This window comes from Octopus bimaculoides, chromosome 20 (assembly GCF_046866305.1).
Source record: "Octopus bimaculoides isolate indiv1 chromosome 20, ASM4686630v1, whole genome shotgun sequence".
Classification (NCBI taxonomy): Eukaryota; Metazoa; Mollusca; class Cephalopoda; order Octopoda; family Octopodidae; genus Octopus; species Octopus bimaculoides.
Window position 1 is genome coordinate 46,137,836 of NC_142947.1, and position 5,000 is coordinate 46,142,835.

Here is a 5,000-nt window from a genome sequence, read left to right on the forward strand (position 1 = left end):
CTCACTCTTACTTATACTCACATAACACGCTGAGCTCTCTCTCTCTCTCTCTGTCTCACGATCTCTCCCTCTCTCTGTATCCCCAGCCCTCTCTCTCTCATAGCTCTTCTTCCTCCTATCTCTCACTCTCCCACTATACTAACGCTATCTCTATATATATGTACGTCTGTAACTTCTCTCTCAACCGCTTACCGTTTTCTCTCCTCTACAGTTTCTGTCTGTCTGTCTGTATGTCCGTCTATCTGTCTGTCTGTGTGTCTGTCAGTATGTCCTTCTATCTGTCTGTCTGTGTGTCTGTCTGTCTATCTGTCTGTCAGTCTCTCTCTCTCTCTCCCCCCGATCCGAATTAAGTACACGCGCGCACACAGACGCGCACACACAGACACGCACACACAGACACGCACACACACACACACAAATGGCGCAAGCGCGCAACACGTGCTGACCAGACACTCTCTCCCTCTCTTTCTCTCTCTGTCTTTCTTTACCCTCTCCCTCACTTTGTCTTTCTCTCTCTCCCTCTTTACCTCTCTCCCCCTCTCTCTCTCTTACTCTTCTGAAGCCTGGTGGATGGAACGAGGTAAGAATATGTGTGTTTGTGTGTGTATGTTTGTGTGTGCGTGCGTATTTTTGAGTGTGAAGCTGTGTGCGTGTGTATGCGGTGTGTGTGTGTGTGTGTGTCTGTATGTATTCTTTTATTTGACTGTGGCCATGCTGGAGCACCGCCTTTTAGTCGAAGAAATCGACCCCAGGACTTATTCTTTGAAAGCCTGGTGCTTATTCTATCGGTCACTTATTGCCGAACCGCTATTGAACGGGAACGTAAACACACCAACATCGGTTGTCAAGCGATGGTGGAGGGACAAACACAGACACACGAACACGCACATATATAAATACGACGGGCTTCTTTCAGTTTCCGTCTACCAAATCCACTCACGAGGCTTTGGTCGGCCCGATGCTATAGCAGAAGACACTTGCCCAAGGTGTCACACAGTGGGGCTGAACTCAGAGCCACGAGGTTGGTAAGCAAGTTTCTTACCACACAGCTACTTCTGCGAATTTTGGTGTGTTTGTCTTTCTGCATCCTTTCTACCTGCACACCCCCACACACAAATACATACTTACCATATACATACAGACATAGATACATACACGCACATACATACATACATACATACATACATACATACACATACGCGCGCACGCGTATGTGTGTGTGTGTGTGTGTGTTGACTTGTCTAAAGAAACGATGGTACTCCAAAAGTAACAAGACACCGGACTGGCTTAATCGATATTCTATATAAGTACACACACCCCGTTAGCTACCTACCTACCTACCTACCTACCTACCTACCTACCTACCTACCTACCTATCTATCTATCTATTTATCTATCTATCTGTTTTTTCTTCCTGTTTGCGTGTGTGTCTATGTATCTGTCTGTTTGTCTATCTATCTGCAACTCTATCCCTCTTTCTCTCTCTCTCTCTCTCTCTCTCTCTCTCTCTCTCTCTCTCTATCTATCTATCTTTACGTCATTCTACACACAAACATCACCAGAACCAACAGCAGCACCATAGCTAAACCTCCACCACCATTACACCATCAAACCATTACACCATCAAACCATTACACCATCAAACCATTACACCATCAAACCATTACACCATCAAACCATTACACCATCAAGCCATTACACCATCAAGCCATTACACCATCAAACCATTACACCATCAAACCATTACACCATCAAACCACCACCACCAAGAGACTTAACTGTGTTTTTTTTGTTTTGTTTTTGCAGCAGATCGGGTGACATGGCGACTCCTTCGTCGTCTCATGTCCCCATTTTTTTTAAAGTTAAAACTGCACGATTTGAAGGAAATTTGACTGCTGTTTATTACAGCCAAGCCGAATGACAATGTAAAGGCCACCTTTTCCCACCACTCAGCGAATTGTCTGACACTTTTTCTACGTGATTTGGTGCAAATGTGTTCTATGCCATTCCAAAATTGCGAAGCTGTGACATGCATACATTTCTGAACGCAATCTGTTTCATGAACAAAGTGAAACGTTTCCAGTTGGTATCGAAACCGTTTTGTCGGCAGGTTGATTCATTCAGTGATGTACTTCACTCTCTCCAGAGACAAACCAAATTCTTAAGAAACGCCGACGGTACCATCACAGCAGACGTTTCTATCCAAGGACAGGAATTGTGCAACGAGGTTCAAAGACCTGACAGGTGGGTGAATTCTTCATTTATGGTAAAGAATCAAGGCTAAAACTTCTTTGCAAGAATCGAATCGACGCAAAGGCAATAACCGAACAAAACTGGGAAAGAGAAGGGGGGAGGAGGAGGAGGAGAGAGAGAGAGAGAGAGAGAGAGAGAAATATAGAAAGAAAGAAAGAAAGAAAGAGAGAAAGAAATATAGAAACGTAATCTTGAAGGACAAGATGAGATTCTTGTGTGTATTGGTAGTCTTCATCTTCCTTTAGGCACGTTAGACAGCAATGATAAGGACGGCGGGGACGATGGAGACAAAGGAGGCGGCGGCGGCGGCGGTGGCGGTGGCGGCGGTGGCGGCGGTGGCGGCGGCGGCGGTGGCGGCGGCGGCGGTGGCGGCGGCGATGAGAACGACGGCAGCAAAGAAGGCAACGAAGACGACGGCAATGACGACGATGAAGACGATGACGACGAGGACAGCGAAGAGGGTCAGCGTGTGTGTGTGTGTGTGTGTGTGGTTGAATCCGTGTGCATGCGTGTGTATGATGTGTGTGTGTGTGTGTGAGAGAGAGAGAGAGAGAGAGAGAGAGAGAGAGAGAGACCGAAAGAGAGAGAGCGGGGGAGAGAGTGAGAGATAGAGATAGATAGATAGATTGATAGATTGATAGACTGAGAGATTGATAAATAGATAGCAATATTTATATTAAAATGGGCTTCCGCACAGTTTTCGTTCATCTGTTCCACTCACAAATCTTTGGTCAGCCCGAGGATATAAGACATTTTACCCAAAGCGCTGCGCTGTAGGATTGATTTTAAAGCCATGCATTTGCGTATCGAATTTCTTGGCCACTCAGTCAAATACTGCGGTATTCAACCTGAAATAACATGTCTTAGGGACGTGTAATGCTAAAAACACCAAAAACACCATGTATATTATTGCTTTTTTTTTCTTCAGCTTTGGTACTTATTCTATTGGTCGCTTTTGCCGAACCGCTGTGTTACAGAGCCGCAAACAAAATATAGGTTGTCAAGCGATGGTGGATGACAAGTACAACACAAGTACAAACACACACACACACACACACACACACACACACACACACACACACAAAACAGGCTTCTTTCAGTTTCCGTCTATCAAATCCACCGACAAGGCTTTGATCGAACCGGGGCTATAGCAGAAGACATTTGCCCAAGGTGCCAGGCAGTGGTATTGAACCCGGCACCATGTGGTTGGGAAGCAAACTTCCTACCTTAGAGATTTTCCTTTTTTTTTTTAATAATTGTTTTCTAAAGTTAAAATCTGATTTGAAGTCACATTTACTTGTTATACTCAGCAAATTGAATAGGACCTCCAAAAGCTACAGATTCCTCTTCAAAGAATTTGTATATTAAAAAAAAAAAATGTTTCATTACATAATCGTTTCCAAGTAGTACAGAAGGATTCAACGTCTCATTATTAACCATTTTTAATTAGAAGTAAATTGTAACAATTAGACATAAAATGTCGTCTGCTACTTTGAATCAATGACAGAACGTTCGTCTGATGTTATTTGATAGTCTCTGTACAAGCCTGTTCTTTTATTCTGCTCTATTATATTACATCATGTTATTATTGTATTCTATTAACGCTTTTCATCACAAGTCCCTCAACAATCTCCTCTACTTGTGTAGGTGTTTATTGTAAGCAATATTCGCGTAGGTGTCGCCATGCTTTCATCTTCTGCTATAAATAGCAACACCACACGCACGAACGCACGCACACTTACACACACACCTCTATCATTCTCTCTTTCCCACTCTCTCTCTCTCTCCTTCTATCTATCTATCTATCTATCTTACACACATACACGTGAATGCACACACACACGTTTACACCATCAAGAACTTGCGAGCACAAACATGCATGGACGTTTCACATGAACACACATTGTAGACATCCACACATACTAATGAACGCACTGATACACACACACACACACACACACACACACACACGCATACATCTATCCACCCATAATGACATTCACATACGCAGACACAGAGACACAGGTGTACTTATATAAATATCTGCTTATGTGTATGTGTGTGCGTGTGTGTGTGTGTGTATGTGTGTGTATTGCACAAATATTTATATAGAAGTCTTGACCTATGATATTGTATTACAAAGCAAAACGGAATAACTTATGTGCGCGCGCGTATGTGTCTTTGTGTGTGCGTGTGTGTGCGTGTGTGTATCTATGTACGTATGTATGTGTATATATATATACATATATATATTCTATATAAATACACATTCATTATATATATATATATATATATATATATATTCTATATAAATACACATTCATTATATATATATATATATATATATATATATATATATATATATATATATATATATATATATATATATATATACATATATATACATACATACATACAATCATTTATATATATATAAATAATAATGTATGTATGTAAATATGTACACCTATCTATCTATCTATCTATCTATCTATCTATCTATCACTATCTCTGTCTCTGTCTCTCCCCCCCCCCCCCTCTCTCTCTCTCTTTATATATATATATATATAAAATGTCGTTGCTATTATGCAAAAGTGTCTTAAGTCCAAAACGTTGCTTTTTCAGAAAACAAAAGAAATCGTTTCACCATTCCATTTGTTGTTACATTAGCAACAGTTTCACCTGAACAATAATACTTTGTTGGATGCATAAAATCGTAACTCCATGCATTTGTGATATTTTCAGTC

The 5,000-nt window shown here is 41.4% G+C and overlaps 1 protein-coding gene across 5 annotated transcripts in view; it reads right to left on the reverse strand.

The window, feature by feature from the left end:
- The window catches only part of LOC106870257 (neo-calmodulin), a 78,300-nt gene extending 78,243 nt beyond the window's left edge, over positions 1-57 (reverse strand). For 2 of the 5 annotated variants that reach the window (XM_089338533.1, XM_089338531.1), the window contains exon 1: positions 1-25. This exon is cut by the window's left edge and continues 1,124 nt beyond it. The gene's annotated coding sequence lies outside the window, so the exon portion shown is untranslated. The other 3 variants (XM_089338532.1, XM_089338534.1, XM_089338535.1) reach the window with 3 other exon arrangements.
- Between the last annotated feature and the right edge of the window lie 4,943 nt (positions 58-5,000).